This window comes from Anabrus simplex, chromosome 7, assembly GCF_040414725.1.
Source record: "Anabrus simplex isolate iqAnaSimp1 chromosome 7, ASM4041472v1, whole genome shotgun sequence".
NCBI classification, from domain to species: domain Eukaryota; kingdom Metazoa; phylum Arthropoda; class Insecta; order Orthoptera; family Tettigoniidae; genus Anabrus; species Anabrus simplex.
Genome location: NC_090271.1, coordinates 341,381,576 through 341,405,081, shown reverse-complemented (window position 1 = coordinate 341,405,081; position 23,506 = coordinate 341,381,576). Strand labels below are relative to the sequence as shown.

Genomic DNA, 23,506 nt, shown 5'->3' with positions numbered 1-23,506 from the left:
GGCACATGAAAAAACTCCCGTAGACAAAAATTCCGACACCTCAGCGTCTCTGATAACCGCGTAAGTAGTTAGTGGGACGTAAAATTATTATTATTATTATTATTATTATTATTATTATTATTATTATTATTATTATCGATGTTTTCTAAATGCGATTACAAGTGGAAATATGACACTCGCTTGTGGTTTCAGCCTATTGTGGAGTTTTTATTTAGCTTTTCCTGAAATGTATGATTTGCTTTAAGATTTTTAACTTGTAAAATGATTTCTGTTAATGGAAAGGGAAAGTGGTAAATTATATGATTGAAGAGAATTGAAAAAATACAATAATTTTTACAATTTGCTTTACATCGCACCGACACAGATGGGCCTTATGGCGACGATGGGATAGGAAAGGACTAGGAGTGGGAAGGAAGCGCACATGGGCTTAAATGAGGTACATCCGCAGCATTTGCCTGGTGTGAAAATGGGAAACCACGGAAAACCGTCTTCAGTGCCGCCGTCAGCGGAGTTTTAACCCACTATTTCCCGAAAACAAGCTTACAGCTGCGTGGCCCTAACCGCATTGCCCACTCGCTCGGTCAATAATTTACATATTATGGTTGTATATAGTCCTATATACCATTTAAGGGAATAATATCCACGAAAGTAAAGGACTGAGATGTTCACACGGTGTTGCATATTTAGGCTCTAAATTTTAAAGTCTGATAAGGTAAGAATGGGGACTGCTAAAAATACACGTATTGTACAAAGGGAAAGCAACAAACTGTACTTATATACAGAAAATATATTCATTAGCTTTTAATACTATAAATACACACAGAAACTGAAAAACGGAGCACAATTCCAGGCTATCATGCACAACTTTTCTTATTTTCGTTTTGGTACCAATATGCTTTACGTCGCACCGACACACACAGGTCTTACGGCGACTATAGGACAGGAAAGGGGAAGGAAACGACTGTGGCCTTAATTAAGGTGTAAAAATTGGAAACCTTCTTCAGGGCTGCCGACAGTGGGGTTCAAGTTGACAGCTACGTGACGTAAAGCCCGTAGCCACTCGCTCGGTATCATGCACATGATTTTTCTGCATATTCGCTTTCAAAGGCATGGCCATTCAGTGAAAGGAAAATTTCATCCCTTATATTTTCTAAAACTTTAATTTCAGTCTTCAAAGAAAGTTCCAAAGAATCTTATTCACGCCGACAGGGGAATCAGTCGCGAAGTCAGCCCAAGTAGGACAATTCATGTGACAAGTGTCACGCAAAGTACTATTTTATACGCACGGAAATGGATTTCAAGGAAACATACATGTGAAATGATAGCCCACTGCCCTTTATGAATCTATCTATGCAGCCATAAGCTGCACAGGTAACTGGCATTTTCCTTCAGAGAAGTATATACTTCAATTTATCGGGAAGCTCCAGTAGTGACAGTGCCAAACAATCCAGCTTTTTGCCAAACAGCGCGCTCGTTCAACTTAGCACGCGACTGCAGCGCCAATGCTACCTCTAGTGTATAATATACTAACTCTATGTTCCAACCCCACTGTCGGCATCCCACGCAAATGCTGGGGCTGTACCTTTATTAAGGCCACGGCCGCTTCCTTCCCACTTGTAGCCCTTTCCCGTCCCATCGTCGCCATAAGACGTAAAGCAAATAGCAAAGGAAAATGTTCTTCATGTATTTTGTGTAATTTTCATCACTGAACACATTCATTAATATTCACACTTAAAATGGTTTAATTATTATTTTATTGTCATAAAATTAAAATGACAGTGAACTTGAGGTTCTCCGTTTCATAAAATGGGGTTTGGCTTCCACGTACAGATATATAAGTGAATATCGACGTTCTGCACATTCCTCAAATTCTTTAATAGAGGATCGTTATTGTACTTTCAGTTTTGAGCGACTAAGTTGAAGCATCGTCTTTTTCTCCAGATTCTCACATCCAAGGTCCAGTCCAATGCCACTATTTTCTGAACTGACTAAATGGCATCTTGTTCCTAGTCACTTTCGTTGTCATTCCTTGTAGTTTTAGGTTGAGAAAATGCCGGATTACTTACGGCAATCTTTGTTAGTTGTAGGCGATTGGTAGTAGTGTGGTATTTGTCGTTCTTTAGTGACACATTTTGGCAAGATTTAAGGAGTCTTGAGGGCTTTACTTGGAATAGATTCAGCTTCGTGAGGTGTGATCCAGAGCTGTCTGGTCTGAAACTTGTCGCATCAGTCCAGTAAACTGATAGTCCGGTCCCGCGGTGTAGATGGGTAAACGGAGGCCTCGGGTTCGATTCCCGGCTGGGTCAGGGTTTCTTTATTGGTAAATGATTAATATGCCTGGCCGGGGGACTGGGTATTTGTGTCGTCCCTAACGTTCCTTTTCTTAAATTCAACATTCCAATTACACGCAGGTTCATATCACACGGTGCAAGTAGGGGCAGACGGTCTCTATAGGTCGACGCCCCGAACAAATAGCATTAAAAAAATTATATTAATGATAATGACATTGGGATCCAGTGAAGTACTCATCATCTGTCCCATAAGAAGAGATGCAGATGAAATGTCGTATGGCTGTTTTTAGTGCCGGGATATCCCAGCAAGGGTTCGGCTCGCCAGGTGCAGGTCTTTCTATTTGACTCCCTTAGGCGACCTGCCCGTCGTGATGAGGATGAAATGATGATGAAGACAACACATGCACCCAGCCCCCGTGCCACTGGAAATAACCGATTAAGGTTAAAATCCCCGACTCGGCCGGGAATCGAACCCGGGACCCTCTGAACCGAAGGCCAGTACGCTGACCGTTCAGCCAACGAGTCAGACAGCTGACAGTAAAACGTGTAACGTTAGTGTACTTTTTGGTTAGGTTAATAATAATAATAATCATTCACATAATAGAACAAGTCCTGTAAAGCATTCTCTCGCCAATGTTTGATGGGTCAACCGATCTATCTTGTTCCTTTAGGGTGGGACCGGTACTGAATAATTTTTCCAGGAAATCTTCCTGTAACACTTCTTCCAACATTATTTTTCCATTTGTCTTGGTAGGTATCCATGCATATATTATACTGCTGATTCAATTCTGAGTTCTTCAATAACGTTTCCTTTTTTTTTATGATCCCCTGCAGTATATCCCACTGTTCTTCCCATTAGCGGTAATGCTAGTATTGTCCATGTCTTTGAAGCGAGGATGGTTACATAACCTGATGTATAACTCCCAAAGTTTTTGTATATTTCTTGATTTTATTTAAAGTTAAAAATTTCATCATGGGTCCGTATTGGACTGAGAATAACAAAAAGCAATATAAATTGCAAAATGTCCGCCTTTTGAAGACAAAATAATTATGTTGTTTAGTTTGAATGACAACGTTTTAATTCGGTTAGTTGGTACCGGTTTCGACGTCATCATGAACCCATCTTAGAATATGCAATACATAACCCTTTACACTTAAAAAAATCACTAATTAGATAAAATACAAGAAATGATTGTGCTTGAACGCAAAGGCCATCTAATTAAAACAAGGTGAAATCTTGATAGTCAAATGTAAGACCATGAAAATGAAAACACTTAAATGTTGATCTTTGATTAAGTTTCTGTCATGTTTTAAAACTTGCGACGTTACTAGTCACGATGTCAAATTTACCTTTGCATGAAGGGTTTTTTTTTTTCTTCTCTTCTAGAGGCTTTACGTCGCACCGACACAGATAGGTCTTATGGCGACCATGAAGGTTTTAGTTTAAAGCCAAGTTCCTCTGTGGAAAGATGAGTTAATTGTGGAAAAACATCCGTGAGTAGCAATATGTTGAATAAAATCTTCTAGATCTATAGTGTATCGTAATTGATCAGGTGGAGCATGTTACAGTCAAGGTCGTTAAAGATACTGTGTGACCAGAGTCTAATGCGAGACTCCGTTCCTTACAGCAAGCCGAACGAGGTAATGGTGGCTAAACGGTAAGTCGTATGACAAAACAAATAGCACAGTTGCCACTCAATTTGGACTTTTGTCGATCACTGTCCCTTATACGTTGCATAGAGCTGCATTTCTCGATTGTAACTGGTATTAGGAAAAGGGGCATGTCTTTATAATGAAATCTCTCCATCTCCATTGTGAATGGCAGTAGGCAAGTGAGCGCCCAGTTGTAGTAGAAACTTCCAAACTCGATTGTGATTGTCAGTAGGAAACGTGGCCTGCCATTATGATCAAAACTTCCCAACGCGCACTTTACATCGGAAAGAGCGTACGGGGTCGTCCCCGTGGTGTTTCTCGGATGACGCTAAGAGACATGCAATACTCACTGCATGTACAGTCATTTACGTAGAAATGTGTATTCAGTGTGGAATACCGTAGCGAAGCACGGGTACATCAGCTGGTACATCGGAAAAAGATGATCCAAACTCAGCTGTATTCATGAATGAGACGTAGTCCAATTGTAGTGACAAAACATTGGATTACCGACAATTACTAAGAATTTTTCAGTTCAATTTTCGATCGGGCCGGGATTTTAATTGCATATGGCTAATTCCTTTAGCTCGGGGATTAGGCACTTTTGTCGTCTTAATACCTCACTACAAACCATCACAAAGATACGGAGTGGTGAATAGGCTACACCAGGAACGACATCCTGCCGTAAATCTGTGTTAAATCCAAATCGACTTCTGATCTGAAGTGATAGGGAAAAACACAATAAAGAAGAATTTATCAAAAGTTGTGACATATGGGCGACAGTTCTGGCCATTGCCGTGTTGTAATTGGAACAGGGTTCACTTCATGGTTGCACAATTCGAGCAGATGTCATCAGTCAGTTGTTGTTCGAAACCCGGATATGGATGTTGTATTATTAAAATTTGAGTTTACGTCCCGTGGTTCACGTAATTTCGTGTCGCCTTTGAAGCCTGGATGCAGCACTTTTTTGGCAGACTCTCCGAGGTGGGTGAGTGCCGTCTGCTAAGTGATATACGCCTAGTTCCATCAAGCAAAATTTACACTTTGTACTCCTGAAACATTCTTAAAACAGACGAATTATTATCTTTAATCCTTGAAATACTGTGGAACGTGACAAAAGGTTACTTAAAAACAAAGACTTTGAACTGGAGGAAAGTCCTTCATTGTTCTCAACAAATCCATACAACATACTCGCTTCCCATTTCTATACTTTGTTCATGTTTGTACAGATTTAACGCTTTTTGGTAATGTTACTTATAATTGTTGTTATTCACCAAACGTTATTTTTACTTCTTGAAATAAAATTATAGTCCAGGTCTGTGATGTACCATGATTAGCTGCCACCCCCGGACGCCCGCGTGTCCGATTCCCGGCTCTGCCACGAAATTCGAAAAGTGGCACGAGGGATGGAATGGGGTCCACTCAGCCTCGGGATGTCAAATGAGTAGAGGCGGGTTCGATTCCGATCTTAGGCATCCTGGAAGTAATTTTCCGTGGTTTCCCTCCACCCCTCCAGGCAAATGCCGGGATGGTACCTAACTTAAGGCCACGACCGCTTCCTTCCCACTCCTAGACCTTTCCTGTCCCATCGTCGCCATAAGACCTATCTGTGTCGGTGCGACGTAAAGCAACTAGCAAAAAAAAAAAAAAACCATCATACCCTGGTCTACCCGTACCGTTCTTGCCATCTACACTTTCCTCAAGAACCAACTGACCGGGCGAGTTGGTCGTGGGGTTAGGGGCGCACAGCTGTGAGCTCGCATCCGGGAGATGGTGGGTTTTTATCCCACTGTCCGCAGCCCTGAAGATAGTTTTCCGTGGTTTCCCATTTCCACACCAGGCAAATGCTGGGGCTTTACCTTAATTAAGGCCACGGCCGTTTCCTTCCCGTTCCTAGGCCTTTCATGTCCCATCGTCGCCATAAGACCTATCTGTGTCGGTGCGACGTAAGCAAATATATATTAAAAAAAGAACCAATTGCACAAGTCCTTGGTGTCTTAAGATGTGTCCTATCTCTTCTTCTCGTCAAATTTAGCCGAATCGATCTTCTCTCACCAATTTGATCTTGTTGATTTCGATCACCTTCAGCATTCAACACCACATTTCAAAACCTTCCATTCTCTTTCTTTCTGAGGTACTTATCATTTCACTTCCATGCGAAACATCTTTCTAGTTGATATATCGATAATACTAATTTCGTGCGGCTGTTTCTAGTAAGGCAGACCCTCCGATGAGGGACGGCGGGATCTGTATTGTGGTGGAGGATAGTGTTATGTGTGGTGTGTGATTTCTAGCAGGGATGTTGGGGACAGCACAAACACCCAGTCCCCGAGCCAAGGGATTTAACCATTTATGGTTCAAATCTCGAACCCGGGACACTCTGGAACAAAGGCCACGGACCCCGACCCTATATCAGTGTCGGGATTGAACAAATTTCTTTTCTTAAGAAAGGCCTTCCTTGCTTGTGCTAGTCTGTATCTTATGTCCTCCTTAGTTCGTTATTTATGTTACTACCCAAGTAACAATCCTGGCTTCGTTCGACTGCACACCATTACTTTTGTTTTGGACTTACTTATTTTCATCTTGTACTCCTCCGTACCATTCAGCAGTTTCTCCAGATCTTGTGCAGTATCAGATGAAAGAATATCATCAGGGTTTTGATTTCCTCTCCTCGGATTTTGATTCTCTTCACAAATTCCTCGTTGATTTACTTTTTACAGCCTGTTCCGTATAAACATTGAAAAGGAGGGGGACAAACTGCAACCTTGCCTCTCTCCTTCCTGTTTCTTTTTCAAAGCCCTCGAGTCATATGACTGCAGACTTTTTTTTTTTTGGTACAGATCGTAGATACGATCTTCTTTCTCGGTATGTGATGCCGATCACCTTCAAAATCTCCAGTCAACATTGCTTTTCAAGATTTCTTGTTGACAAAGTAATTGGGTATATTACTTCTCAGGTAATTGTAATTCCGTTACTTTTATTTTGCACTTTTGCCATCGCTATGTTCCCTCGGAATGACGCGGGTTGAAGTCTCCTCGAGAGTTCCCTCACCTTGTGCTGAAATGAGTACCTAGAAACTTCATCCCGCCGGGGGTGGGGGTTAGAATCCTCCCTGCGTGATATTTTTACAAAATAAAGAGAAACTCACTTGACGCGTGGAAAGTTAGATTTCAGATTGTAATGTCAACATACCACTCGCTGTAAAACTCTTGTTTATATTTATTTCTTTGATTTAATGTTCAACAGGCATTTGTGTCCACAGAACATTTCATTTTTAAATTCTGATGTATCCACAAAGACGCACATCAATGCTGTCACTTGTATAACCTAATTTTGTGATACATTTGTCATACACACATCAATAAAGCACCATCTTGAACAACTGTCTATCACGAAAAATAAGAAGACTGCAACCAATGCATGTCAACCACCAACTGTACAAAACCAATTCACATACTTCAAACAATCGCTAGCACGACTTCTATACAAGTCTGATCAAAACAACTCCTGTTATACAATAACTCCACTCCACTATCGAGCCTGTCTCTTTATATATGTTGCCCGGCGAGGCTTGTAGAAGAATATGTCACAGCATATTTTCTCGTAAATTCCACAGTGCCTAATAGCCTAGTTATAATATAAAGAACTTTCCACAACCATCTAGTGTCAAAGATACGACATGCTGGATATTACAATGTTTTGCACAATATTGTAGTGGATTATACATCATATATACAGCTAATAATACATTATATACTTTTAATTACGGGTTCTTACATTAACGAAACTCATATTAATATATATATATATACAGACCTTGTTTCCTGACATAACCTCACAGATAATACGATCCTCCGTACCTAACTACGTATATAAATAATAATACTAATAAATGGATGTAAACACTTCATAGCCACCCATACCTCACAAGTCATAATAATAATCATAAAAATAACAATAATAATAATAATTCGAGCTCGATATTGGCATTATTTATCCATGGGTTAAAGAATATTGTTTTCAAGTGATATCAGTCTATTACACTTGCGTCAATTCGAATGTTAGAAATAATATAGACTACAATAACAATTAAAATATGGAACCTAATACTATACTTATGAACTATGAATAGAGCTAAGTATGTGTTTCAACTTAATATTTTAATTTCTCCTCAAATATACATGGTTAATCCAAATTAATCTAATGAATAAAACTATTCCTGGTACACAAGTATGGTACTCTCTGACTGAGCTTAACAACACACTCTCCTCGTGTCCACGTTTGCATTTTTTAATTGACGACATATTCTGCTTAATGGTGAATTCATTTCCTGATTTCAGTTTGACCTTTTAATAAAGAAATTTTAATTATTTCTGTTAGTTCCAAACGATGCATACAGCTTTATTTGGTGGAGTTACTCTCGGTTATCTGCTTTACCTTTGAGAATTATATGTAAGTACACTCATCTTCATAAAATAAAAACACCTTGAAAGAGAGAGGAAGTTCATATTCACCATACATGTTCATTAGCATGTTCTGCAGAAACGATTAGCACTTCAGTCACCTAGGTTCAGCATGTGTCCTGTTGCCTAGTAGGCGCTGCATCCTCCATGGGCGCTGATAACGTGTTACATGCGTGATGGCATCGACGCGTATAAGGAGCGAATAGCTCCTGGGGTGTTGCATTCACCTGGTTCCACAGTTCATGTTTGGTGCTTGGCATTGGGTCACAGCGCCACAGCCGTCGTTTCACCATATCCCACACATTTTCAATTGGCGACAAGTCCAGTGATCGGGCGGACCAGGGCAACAGTCTGACATCCTGCGACAGGAAGGCACGTGTTCGCGCATTGTGCATGGCATCTGGGGTGTCGTGCAGAAAGGGTATGGCTACGGGTCTCAGGATGTCATTCACGTAGGTCAAACAGGTCGCAGTGCCCTGGACACGCACCAAATGTGATTTGTGGTTGTACCCAGTAGCACCCCACACGATAAGGCCGTGAGTTGGTGCTGCATGTCGTGTGTGACACCTCTCCACCTGGCTGCGGCTATCATTTTCAAACAAACTGAACCTGCTGCCATTCTTGCCTCGAGTGACACCAGTGCAGACTAGCATGTCAGAGGTAAGCGGCCTGTCACTCCTGATAGTGTACGGTGTTGCGCTAGAGCCGAGGAGGACGCAGATCGGTCCTGCAATGCCATTCGGACGAGGTGTCGATCTTCTCGGTGCGCGACCAGACCGATCTCGTCGTGTTCTACGGCCCTGTGTGAACCAATCTGTACACACCCATTGCACTGCCGACACACTTCGTCCCACATGAGGATGGACGCATCACGTTCTCTCATGTCAATAATGCGCCCTCTTTTAAACTCAGTCATTTGACGGCACGGTTCTCGCATATGTCTGCGAGGCATCCTGCACGTCTGCTCAGGTCACACTGATTCATTACCTTCAGTTTATAGCGACAACGAGAGCCGCAGGCACATTTTATCAGTCGGTGGTGGTGCGCCGAGATATCGATGTGGACCTTGAACCGGAGGGTCGACATGGTTCAAATGCTGGTCATTTCTTCAGAACATACAAATGCACATGACCTGTGAATATGAACTTCCTATCTCTAGTCTTTCAAGGTGGTCTGGTTTTTATGAACATGCGTGTACTTTACACTCGGTAATGTCCTAGTATGTAACTTACACTGACTGACAGAGCAAATGCAACACCAAGAAGGAGTGGTCAGAACTTTATGCCAATTGCAGGGTAGACTGACGTCACTGAGGTATGCTCATGATGTGAAATGCGCCGCTGTGCTGCGCACGTAGCTAACGATAAATGGGACACGGCGTTGGCGAATGGCCCACTTCGTACCGTGATTTCTCAGCCGACAGTCATTGTAGAACGTGTTGTCGTGTGCCACAGGACACGTGTATAGCTAAGAATGCCAGGCCGCCGTCAACGGAGGCATTTCCAGCAGACAGACGACTTTACGAGGGGTATGGTGATCGGGCTGAGAAGGGCAGGTTGGTCGCTTCGTCAAATCGCAGCCGATACCCATAGGGATGTGTCCACGGTGCAGCGCCTGTGGCGAAGATGGTTGGCGCAGGGACATGTGGCACGTGCGAGGTGTCCGGGCGCAGCCAGAGTGACGTCAGCACGCGAGGATCGGCGCATCCGCCGCCAAGCGGTGGCAGCCCCGCATGCCATGTCAACCGCCATTCTTCAGCATGTGCAAGACACCCTGGCTGTTCCAATATCGACCAGAACAATTTCCCGTCGATTGGTTGAAGGAGGCCTGCACTCCCGGCGTCCGCTCAGAAGACTACCATTGACTCCACAGCATAGACGTGCACGCCTGGCATGGTGCCGGGCTAGAGCGACTTGGATGAGGGAATGGTGGAACGTCGTGTTCTCCGATGAGTCACGCTTCTCTTCTGTCAGTGCTAGTCACCGCAGACGAGTGTGGCGTCGGCGTGGAGAAAGGTCAAATCCGGCAGTAACTGTGGAGCGCCCTACCGCTTGACAACGCGGCATCATGGTTTGGGGCGCTATTGCGTATGATTCCACGTCACCTCTAGTGCGTATTCAAGGCACGTTAAATGCCCACCGCTACGTGCAGCATGTGCTGCGGCCGGTGGCACTCCCGTACCTTCAGGGGCTGCCCAATGCTCTGTTTCAGCAGGATAATGCCCGCCCACACACTGCTCGCATCTCCCAACAGGCTCTACGAGGTGTACAGATGCTTCCGTGGCCAGCGTACTCTCCGGATCTCTCACCAATCGAACACGTGTGGGATCTCATTGGACGCCGTTTGCAAACTCTGCCCCAGCCTCGTACGGACGACCAACTGTGGCAAATGGTTGACAGAGAATGGAGAACCATCCCTCAGGACACCATCCGCACTCTTATTGACTCTGTACCTCGACGTGTTTCTGCGTGCATCGCCGCTCGCGGTGGTCCTACATCCTACTGAGTCGATGCCGTGCGCATTGTGTAACCTGCATATCGGTTTGAAATATACATCAGTTATTCGTCCGTGCCGACTCTGTTTTTTCCCCAACTTTCATCCCTTTCGAACCACTCCTTCTTGGTGTTGCATTTGCTCTGTCAGTCAGTGTATCTACAGCACAATTTGTTATTAAGTATATGACACACATTTTGCACTAGTTTTGAGATACAGAAATACCAATATGTTAGAAATTTAGCTTGATTTTTTAAATTTCTTTTATATATTTATTACATGACTAGCTGATGTACCCGTGCTTCACTATGGGATTGGATTTTCAGAGAGACTGACCTTGTGGTTTTCCTAACTGAAGTCAACATAGGTCATTACAAAAACGTCGGTAGGAAAGTAGCGATTAAAAGCAATGATGTCAAAATACTCGATCAAATGAAAAACCACACATTTTCTCACTTTTAACGAACAGGACTACGCTGCCGATCTAACAGTCCAAAGTTCCAGAGCTGGAATGATCAAAGCCGCAGATAGCCATGATCCGTGAACACCCTTCGTCTTTTTTCGGCAGTGAGGGGGTCGAATAGTGGAGACTCCCACGGTGTAAACTATGCCCTTCTGCTAATCTGTTTCCTAGGAGTACCCGATGAGTCGGAAAATCTTAATTCAGTACGCTGGTGGCGGAAAAATCTATCTGACTTGGAGACAAATTTTTCCTCCAAGCAAGAGGAGAAACCCACTCTTAACTGCTAATTTGGAACAAAATGAATGTAGAATTTAATAAAAGTAAAGAGGAAGAAGCTTTTCTTAAGAAACGGCTCTTTTCAGGGTCGAATTTTGAGTTATTCAGTGAATTGTGGTGCTATAATTTGGAATAGGCCTTAAAGGCCTAAATTGTTATTCTATAAAGTGAGCCTCCGCCTTTAAGTATGCCCACTGCTCATTCAAAGCAGCGCGTCAGAGTAGGGATCGCATAGCTGGAATACTATGATGAACCTGTATGTTACGTACCAGCTGTATCAGAAAAAGTATGAACCAGGGGAATGACTTGCTAAAGAAGAAAGTTTTCTAACTCCCCAGCTATTTCCCGCCAATATTCTGTCAGGCTGTTATACTCGGTACGCAGCAGTAATCCCATCTATCGGAGTTACGAGGCAGCATAAGACATAAAGAACATCACATCAAACAATGGTCAATGTCGTAGAGTATTAAGTTCCTTGGGTCAATGTAATGTTACTGTTGATCAATGCTATGCGCTTTTGATATTGTAGGTATTCACATTTAGTTTTCTTCCGACTCTGAAATACCACTCTTACCATAGTCGATACGGTAAAACTGATTAAAACATAAATGATCGGAAATTGTATTCCCTATAACTTTTGTTACGTAATACTTTTCGATAGCACCAATAACACAGGTATTTAAAAATTACATTTTAGGCGCCTTCCCCTAAACTACAATTTCATCCAGGGTGAATAAATTTGGTTATAGCTTAGACTGTTATTTCTCATTCCCCGACTCTATATAACGATTTTCATTAAATTCTGTTGACCCATTTTGTCTTGGCTCGGCGTTGATATAGACTTAGCAACAAAATTACAATTTCGTGAATATCTGTGTTATCACAGTCGGTACGGTAAAAGTGTATAAGACATAAATGGTCGGAAATTTGATTCTGTATAACTTTGGTTATGTAGCATTTGTCGATACGACCACTAATAATTTAAATATTCGAGAATTAAATTTTAGGCCTTCCCCTAAACTACCATTTCTATCAGCGTAAATAAAATTATGTATGGCCTAGATTGTAGCGACTTATTCCCCGACTTTGCATACCGATTTTCATTAAATTTTCTTTAGCCGTTTTCTAGTGATGCGTACATACAGAAAGACAGAAATTACGGAAAAGTAAAAAGTGTATTTCCTTGTTACTGTGGATGTGACTAATACAAAAATACCATTCTTTTCAAATTCTGAGCATTGTACAGACAAAACTCTTATTTTATGTATATATATAGATGGACTTGAGACTAGAGATGCAGTGTTATTGTTGTTGCTCTGTATTTTAATGTAGGCCTACGCAGTCTGAATATCAACGTAACTCACTTGTATGAGTGGCGCACAACCACCTTCACCATGTTGTATAATCATTTTATAATTAAAATCCCTCCATCGGTCGATCCTTGCTACGCCAGTAGTGACTGAGTGTTTTGCTCGTAATCCCACCATGTGAATCGTACGTATTTCACGGAGTTGTTGGTGGCTCTTTGTATGAAACGATAACAATTAAGTGAAAACTTGAATAAAAGAAATCAGATTTGCAAGTGGCTTCAATCAAATACGTAGCTCAGTGTCAAGATATTTTCCAGGTAACGATAAGAACAATAACTCTGACTCACGACCAGTTGTGGATTACTATATACAATTTAGATTGCCATGCATTTTATTGTTACTGGTTATACTTGTGAAGAACAGGGTTGGGAAGGAACACGTTATTTTTCCTCCCGTGGGCCGATGACCTACATGTTAGACAAGCTCATCACTCCTTCCGTCGCGGATCAGTTCTTTGAATTGAGACAGTGATTGGTATTTTCTCTTAAGAATTCATCAGTTTGGCTATAAACGTACAGTCTAAAGCAGTGATGGTCCCTGTCCCCGTGTAAACCGAACGGCTACTTCGAGTACGTGGATGTGTTTGCTATGTCATGTAAGATTGTCCGCACTCCGACTTCTGGAACCCTCGGGGCCTTTCTTTCCAGTTACACAAGACCCGCTTATGTATTAGATACCTAAAGAGTTCTCTCAAATAGCACCATCGTTCTTAGTGATTTCTGGTTCTTGCCGTTTTTACAATCTTGTGAGCATATGATAGTATTTCTACAATTTTTCAGCAAGACATACAATTATGGTTTAAAACGCATTCATTAATCGAAATGTTCGATGTTTATGAATAGCTGATGTACCCGTGCTTCACTACGGAATTCTACATTGTATACAGAATTCTAGGTTAGGTAGTGTACACGTTGTGAGCAAAACTGTATTAAATTGCATAGCTCTTAACGTTACCCCGGAAACGCGACGGAGAAATCGCCAGACGTGTTTTCTCATATGAAGACCGCGTTAGGCAATTTTCATTGTAATGGTAATTCGCTTGCCTACCATCGGTCACAATCAGGTTGGAGAATTGCATTATAATGGTAGACATTCACTTTCCACCTGCCCTTTTACATCCTCAGAAAGACTGTCTTAGTGGTTTTCCCAAATGAAATGAGCATAGGTCATTACAATGACGTCGGTAGGAATGGCGCGAGTAAAAGCAATGATTTCACATGAATTAAATCAAATGAAAGACCGCACATTTTCTAACTTTTAACGAACAGTACTATGTTGCCGATCTAACAGTCCAAAGTTCCAGAGCTGGAATGACCAGGCTGCAGATAGCCGTGATCCGTGAACACTCTTAGTCTTTTTTCGGAGGGGGTGGGGTCGAATAGTGGAGAGTCCCAGGGCAAAAACTATGCCTTTTTAATAATCTGTTCGTTAGGAGTACCCGTTGAGTCGGAAAATCACAGTTCACTACACTGGCGGCGAAAAAATCTAACTGACTTGGAGGCAATTTTTTCCTCCCAGCCAAAGGAGAAACCCCTTCTTCACAGCTAATTCTCAATAAAATGAATGTAGTATTTAATAGAAGTGAAGAGGAAAAGCTCTTTTTAAGAAACGGCTCCTTTTAGGGTTGACTTTTGAGTTGTATGCATGTTGGGTATTCAGCCCGAAGGCTGGTTTGATCCTCTGCAGCTCCGCCAACAGCTGTCATAAATAGCCTAGGCATCACAGAAGAGGCGTACTAGGGAAACGAGGAGTGAGGTAGTTTCCCGTTGCTTTCCTCACCGAGCCAGCCGTTGCTATTACATATCAGTCTGCCAATCCACTGAAATGCATGCACCAACCGACCCTATGAGCGATATTTTCACACCATTCATAACAGGGACTGACTGCATAAGGAATGGTATTACTAGCATCACTCATACCTCAGTCACTTTCACAATGTCAAAGCTAAGGATGAGACGGAGACAGGTCAATGAAAGTAACAAATTTGATATAGCCCATACCAGAAGACATAGTGTACTGTAAACACTACATCTCACAAGCAAAATTGAGTGAATTGTGGTGCTATAATTTGGAATATGCTTAAAGTGTCATTCTAGACCAGGTCATACTACTACTAAGTGAGCCAGAGTGCCCACTGCTCATTCAAAACAGCACGTCGGAGTGGAGACCGAATAGCTGGAATACTATGATCAACCAGTGAGTTACGTACCAGAGGTACGGTATCAGAAAATGTATGAACCAGAGCAATGACGTGCTAAAGAAGAAAGTTTTCTAACTCCTTCCCGCCAATATTCAGCCAGGCTGTTATACTCGGTACACAGCAGTAATCCCATCTATCTGAGTTGAGCGTAAGAGACAAAGAACATGACAACAAACAATGGTCAATGTAATGTTATTGTTGATCAATGTTATGCGCTTTCGATATGTAGACCTTCACATTTAGTTTTCTTCAGACTCTCAAATACCACTCTTATCATAGCCGGTACGGTAAGACTCTACACTATAACTTTTGTTATGTAGTACTTTTCGATAGGACCAGTAACATAGGCGTCTTCCCCTAAACTACAATTGTTTGTAACTTAGACTGTAGTTTCTTATTCCCCGACTCTACCAATTTTCTCGTGGCTCGGCGTTGATATGGACTTGGCAACAAAAATACAAATTCACGAATATCTGTGTTATCAAAGCCGGTAGGTAACAATGTATGGCATAAATGATCGGAAATTTAATTCTGTACCGATAGGATTAGTAATAATATAAATATTTGGGAATTAAATTTTAGGCCTTCCCCTAAACTACCATTTGATTCAACGTGAGTAAAATGATTTGTAGCCTCGATTATAGTGGCTCATCCTCCGACTTCTCATACCGATTTTCATTAAATTCTCTTCCGTTTCTCGTGATGCGTGTACATACATACATACAGGTAGAAATTACTGAAATGTAAAAAGTGCATTTCCTTGTTACTATGGACATGACCGATACAGAAATACCATTCTTTTGAAATTCTGAGCAATGTACAGACAAAACTCTTATTATATATATTTCTATTTGTCCGACTCGTTGGCTGAATGGTCAGCGTACTGGCCTTCGGTTCAGAGGGTCCCGGGTTCGATTCCCGGCCGGGTCGGGGATTTTAATCGCTTATGATTAATTCTTCTGGCTCGGGGACTGGGTGTATATGTCCGTCCCAACACTCTCCTCATCATATTCAGACAACACACTACACTACCAACCACCACAGAAACACGCAATAGTGCTTACATCCCTCCATAGAGGGTTGGCGTCAGGAAGGGCATCCGGCCGTAAAACAAGGCCAAATCCACTTGTGTGACGCAGTTCGCACCCGCGACCCCACAGGTGTGGGAAAAAGCGGCAGGAAAAGAAGAAGAAGAAGATATATATATATTTCTATTTGTTTAGAGAACATTAGTATATTAAATAACACAGTTGGAAATAACCGTTCATGTAATTACAATGTCCACCTCTGTGGTGTAGTAGTTAGTGTGAATAGCTGCCACCCCCGGCGGGCCGGGTTCGTCTCCCGGCTCTGCCACGAAATTTGAAACGGGGTCCACTCAGCCTGGGGAGGTCAACTGAGTAGAGAGGGGTTCGATTCCCACCTCAGCCATTCTCGAAGTGGTTTTTGCGTGGTTTCCCCCTTCTGAAGGTAAATGCCGGGATGGTATCTAACTTAACGCCACGACCGCCTCAATCGCTCTTCCTCGGCTATCACTTCCAATCTTCCCATCCACCCACAAGGCCCGTTCAGTATAGCAGGTGAGGCCGCCTGGGCGAGGTACTGGCCCTATTCCTCACTTGTATCCCCTACGCTCGCTCCAGGACACTGCACTGCCCTTGAGGCGGTAGAGATGGAATCCCTTGCTGAGTCGGAGGGAAAAAGCAACCCTTGGGATAATGGATAAAGAAAGTTATTACAATTCTTTCAAGCAATACTTTATTTTCATAGTCCGACTCCTTGGCTGAATGGACAGCGTTGGGGCCTTCGGTTTAGAGGGTTTTGGGTTCGATTCCCGGTCGAGTCGGGATTTTAATCATATTTGATTAATTCTTCTGGCTCGAGGACTGGGTGTTTGTTTCAGCAGCTTCCACTTCATCTTCAGACAACACAGCACACTAGCAACCACCACAGGAACTCGCAATAGTAATGACATCCTTCCACGTAGGGTTGGCGTCAGGAAGGCCATCCGGCACAGTTCACACCCGTGACCCCACAGTTGTGGGAAAAGCGGCAGAATAATAATAATTGTTACGGAGTATTGTGGATGTGCAGAGGTGAAAGAAGGTGCGGGGGTGAACGGGCCTCAAAATCCGAAATTAAAGTTAATTTAAAATTTAACAAGGTTATATTTTCTTTGCAAAATCAAGAAATAACAAGCATGGCAGGTACAGAGTAGCAAGGCAACACAAGTACAATTACAGTATTTACAGGATTTGGGCTTCGAGCCCCGAACTCGCAATTATTGGGCAATTAGCCCAACTTTACCCCAAAACAAGTTTTAACAGAGGGGTAGAAAACCCCATTCATGCCCAGGAGCACTTGCTCCAAATTAAACAGAAAAGCCTCCTCGAGGCATACAACACTCAATTTTCAAGAAAGAGCCACTCGCTCTCAAACTTTAAGCCTATCAAAGGCCACACCAAACTCCACCTTCAAGTTGTCCTCTAAGGACATAAACACAGGGGTAAAATACCCAACCTACTGAGGCCTATTAAGTGAGAAAAGGTTAATTATATGGCCTCTAAAATACCAATTTGAGAGGAGGCGATCTGCACTCCTAATACATTTTGTTTAAAACCTAATCTGGCTCTAGGCCGCTAATGCAAGGGCTAATCCCATACTAAAGAGGTGACTTTAGAAAGAAACGATTTACATTACGTTAAGGAAGAATTGGTTGTGAAAAATAAGTTCACCTCAAAACAATATGAGTGGGAGCTCGAGAGGGTTAAGCACTCTCTATCCCAATATGTAGCTTAAAAGAGAATAGATACAAGGAGTCTTTACATTTTAGGGAAAAGTTACATGGAGGAAAAGCTTCGGACCAGCCCCGAGAGGTAAACTGTTGAGCTAGCAAGAAAAGAAGTTATTAAACGGCCATTACCTTGTTGTTGAACTGCTGCCCGAAGAAATAGGCGCTTCCCGCCCCCTGCTATGTACTTTACACACTAAAAGATGGTACTGAAGTGGCCCGGAGACCCTGAAATCAGCAGTTTATATACTCTCGCGGAAAGTTCGAGGCGTTTGAGGAATGAGAACACCCTCCCACAAAAACTTTATTGGCTAGGGTTAAGCAGCATATCCCCGTTGAGGAAGATACACCTGATTGGTCATAAATTAATTAAAGAAATTCGGGATTGGCTAAATTCAAAACAAGGGGAAGGAAAGGGTTATACAGCCAACTTAAACAATAACAGAAAGAAATTTAACAAGAAACAAACTTTTGAAATAAAAATTTCTCCAAAAAAACAGTTCTTTCACTTCGCACTAGGGTGCACTATTGTAGTTCTTCAGTAGTGTCCTCTAGAAGAGAAAGTTCACACTTCTTACTACAGGTAAAACAAAAATACATCGAAAACGACCCAGTTCAGAAACTCCAAAATTTCCAAGTAGTGACATCTTCTGAGAAACTTGAAAATTAACACCTTAGATAAGGTTTCAGACTTCCTCCAGTAGGGGAGTTTCAACTGGCGCAAAGTTTGAATTAGCGGCGTGGAGGTGTACCGCCCGGTACAATAATAATAATTTATTTTCATACATTCTTCTGCTTACGTTATTTTCTTAAATTTTGCTATTCTTTTGTTTGTTAATGAATAGAATTTCTTCCTATTGAATGTAATTAATAATAATAGGGTGGCGAGACATGAATGACCAGTTTTGAACTGTAGTTTATACAAACTTGAAGTGCTAGGAAGAAACACGAGAAAATGTTAGCTCCAGTGAAAACAACAGAACAATGGAAATTGAGAAATAATCAGGAAATAAACCGAAACATAGACAGTATAGCAGAAACATTACGAACTAAGAGACAACAGGCAGGATGCAATAGGTCGCGAAAGAGAAGAGAGAGGTTTCAAAAAATAAGGTTTTAAGGATAGGAAACCCGGTCTAAAGTAGAGAGAAGTACAGCCCTGGCAGTAGAGAGGAAATCAAAACCTTGAGATTCGCCGATGAGTTACTGAGACTGCAGATCTGGAGAAGTTACTGAACGGTTTGGACGAAATCTTGGGGAAGGAGTACAAGATGAAAATAAATAAGTTTAAAATAAAAGTAATGGAGTGCAGTCAGGTGATTAGATTAGGAAAGGCCTTAAAGAAAATAGATGATTAACTAACGAGGAGGACATAAAGTGTGGACTAGGACAAGCCAAGAAGGCCTTTCTTGAGAAAAGGAATTTTCTCACTTCAAACATTCATAGACTATAGGAATTAAAAAGATGTTTTTAAAAACTTTCGTCTCGAGCGTGGCATTGTATGGACGATAACTAGACCAGGAAGAAAGAGAATAGAATCTTTTGAAATGTGGTGTTATAAAGAATGCTGAAGGTGAGATGGGTAATGAAAAGGTACTGCATCGAACTGGTGAGGGGAGACAGAGTGATAGGGTGGCATGGAGAGCTGCACTGATGCTTCAAACAACAGCAATAATAATAACCTTGTAAAGCAACTTGTAAATCATAATACTTCTAACCGCCGTAGAAAGTAAACGACACATCTTTTGTTCCGGTCAGACGTTCTCTTTTCGATTTACTTTACGTCGCATCCACACAGACATGTCTTTTGGCGACGATGCGATAGGAAAGGCCTAGGAGTGGGAAGGAAGCGGCCGTGGCCTAAAGATACAGCCCCAGCATTTTAAATTTAGGAAAGCACGTTCAGAACTGTGGACAGTGGGGATCGAACGGAACGTCGCAGCTGCGCGCCCCAACTCACTCGCTATGAAGAGGTAAAGTTCGTATTATCGTTGTTATATTGTCATGGCGGCTGTTCCAGAGGTTCACCTGGTTCGACCCGGGCGTAATGTGCACATTTCCTAAACAAACTGTACTTGTCTACATAGAGCACGTGCTACAGTGACGTAATATAATTATTTTTAGGATACAGTTTGTGTGTGACATGACATTGATGCGTGCTTGATTGCTGAAGGTAGTGGGGAATGTTCAGCTGCTTCTCCGCGATAGGCACAGCTGATATCCTCTCCTAAGGAGCAGATGGCAATGTTTGGAATCGGGAGACATGACAACGTTTGACTCGTTTAAAACGAAACACGTATATTCCTACTTTTATTAACATGATACAAAGCTGCCATATACTTGGTTTACGTCGCAGCGATACAGAGAGCTCTATTGGCGACTATGGGATAGCAGGGGACTAGGAATGAGAAGGAAGCGGCCGTGCCCTTAATTAAGGTACAGTTCCAGCATTTGCCTGCTGTGAAAATGCTGCCGACAGTTTGCTTCGAATCCACTATCTCCCGGATGCATGCTCGCAGCTGCGCACCCCTAACCGCACGTCAAACTCGCCCTGTCTTGGTTTTTATTGACATGACACTTACCTGTCGGTCTGTTTGACTGAATAGTTATCGTTGAGGCTCTTCGGTCCAGAGCGTCCTGTGTTCGATTCCCAGCCTGGTTGGGAACTTTAACTCGAGTGATTAATTCTTGTGACTCGGGGACTGGTCGTTCCTGTTTGTACCAAAAGTCTCTTCTTCATACTCAGCAACACACCACAGAAATGCGCAGTAGTGATCACTAGGGCTCGGAACTTGAAGACATGTAAATTGTCTAAAAAAAAAAAAATACTAAAATAACCCAAGAAAAGGACCTAAACTGGCAAGAACGTCGTATAACTGCTGTCCAAATTAATTCATAATTTCGGTTTTAATTACATATTTAATGAAGGAATATAATATTTACAAAATTCAGGTAGTCTACAAGATACAGTGTAATGCTACTAATCTAATTTAAAAGAGCAGTTCCGTGTTTGGTTAAAAAGTACTTGCAAAATTTAGAATGAAATATTTCCTCCGCCTACAAGCAATTCAGCGAATCTGCAATGGTCGACCTGAAGAAATAAATTGAAATGAGTATAACTGGAATATTTGCCTTACAGTTCGCTTGGGAGTAGTCATCTCCAGGTTCTTAGCTGTAAAGGATCGTCGTGTTACAAGTTCGAGTGAGGTCTTCCTCTTCAAAAACACTCTCTTCAAAATTTTCTCCTTTCAGTATCTTGCACATAATTTGATATCGTTGGACTTTTTTCAAGGAGGCTACTAGTTTCATTTTTCATTTCATTTTATTTATTTTCAGATATATGTATTTACTACAGTTTAACACGTGGTCGATTGAATGGAGAGTAGTCGAAAAGAAGCTGTTAAGACCATTCTCTCGCCTACAATGAACATAAAGGGCTGCAAGAAGAAGAAGGAGAGCAGCCGACACGAACCAGACAAGTGGCTGCTGGGTTCGAACCCAAACCTGAAGAGCGTTTTCCGTGGTTTCACACCAGGCAGCTACCTTCCCATCGTCACCGTAACACCAATGTGTGTGTCGGTGCTACATCACGTTGTTAAACGCAAATTATGTGAACATAGTCGCGATCGTTCAGGTGCTATGACACCGTAGTTAGCCGGTTCGAATCCCGTTCGTGAAAAGAAAAAGCACCATCAAAATTTGGTGGGCAGGGTAGGAGTGTACCAATCGCATGCTAAGAGCCTGCACTGCTGATTATGGAGTGAGGGCGTATGACGCAGACCGCTCGGTGTTTGACGTACGAACTGAGGGCGGACTCTCCAAAATGTAAAATTTTGAATAATAACTTTCAGTTTAAAACCGTATCTGGTATCTTGCTAGTGGGACCATATTTTTTGAAACTGAAAGCGAGACACTTGCCGGCCCCGTCGTGTAGGGGTAGCGTGCTTTCCTCTTACCCGGAGACCCCGGGTTCGAATCCCGGCCAGGTCAGGGATTTTTACCTGGACCTGAGGGCTCGTTTGAGGTCCACTCAACCTACGTTATTAGAATTGAGGAGCTATCTGATGGTGAGATAGCGGCCCCGGTCTAGAAAGCCAAGAATAACGGCCGACAGAATTCGTCGTGCTGACCACACGACATCTCGTAATGTGGAGGCCCTCGGGCTGAGCAGCGGTCGCTTTGTACGCCAACGCCGTTTAGTTTAACAACACTGCGAGCTTTGCAACCCGAACCTCCCCTTAATCGAGCAACAAGCTAAGAGACAGCAGAGCTAGCTGCTAATAGAGGGTTGTGGAAGCGCGTAGCTGATTCAGTAAATGTGAGAGGCATAATGATCTATAATTAAAATGTATGTCACGTCGTTGAATGATTCTAATTTAGGCCGTATTCGTTTTATTTTTTGCACGTTGCTTTACGTCGTACCGACAAAAATACGTTTTATGGCGACGATGAGGCAAGAAAAGGCTAGGAGTTGGAAGGAAGCGGCCGTGGCCTTAATTAAGGTATAGCCTGGTGTGAAAATGTGAAACCACGGAAAAGCATCTTCAGGACTGCCGACAGTGGGGTTCTCCCGCGCCCCTAACCGCACGGCCAAATCGCGCGATATTTCCTGTTTTGATCGCATTGTATACTAATCAAATAATGTTTAGCCCATTGCACAATCCAGCTATTGGCCCTAGAGCTGGAGTCATCGGAAAATTTTTGTGACGAAATAGTGTCATATTACCTAGCAATAGTACCTTGAGAACTGCACGGTTGCTAGCTAACATCACGTCACGTAGTTTGTTCAAAGACGTACGGTATTTATGATCATTTTATGTTCCCAAAGGGGCATTTCTTTCAGTGCTTTTTTTTTTCTTTTATACGGAGTTGCGAGAAAATTCTGTAAAGCCGTTTGCCCGAGTTCAGACCTAGTTTTGTATATCTGATCTATAGAAATAAAGCTGTCTGTAATTTCGTTTGGATTACCAATTTTTCAGATGTTTATCAACCCAAGACTGTATCAGTGTCTGTTCGTATCACGGCGAAACGACTGGATAGATCGCGACTAACACTCATCCGGGTCAGGTTTCGATATACATATGATTCAAAAATCACCGAATAGACTGGGGGTTCATACGAAAATCAGAACAGTTTTCTTCGATTTTCTCTTGCACTATTGACTTTCTGTAATATCTGTGGACTCTACTTGAAACCCCTCTTCATTTTAAACAAGTTTTGTTAGGTACGCTTAATCTTCAAATGATGAATGGGTTTCACGCTCTGCACTGAGCGACCTACCGGTTACCATGGCAACTTGTTAGCTGGGAAGGAACGTGATGCCATTCTGTAAACTCCTAGTTGTTGCTTGGGTAGACGTCAAGTTGCCGTTCTGCGGGATACCGTTGGAGGTTATAATCGTCTTCGAATAGCGCTAATACTGCATTTGAGCAGTACCGCGCAGTATAGTCCATTATTTCACATGGTATGGTGTTTTCTGACATTTACTATCTTTTTTACTGTATTTCTC

At 42.3% G+C, this 23,506-nt stretch overlaps 1 protein-coding gene across 1 annotated transcript in view; it reads left to right on the top strand.

Annotated features, from left to right (window-relative positions):
- Positions 1–23,506, top strand: part of LOC136877165 (uncharacterized) — a 753,414-nt gene that overhangs the window by 6,069 nt on the left and 723,839 nt on the right. The window lies entirely within an intron of this gene.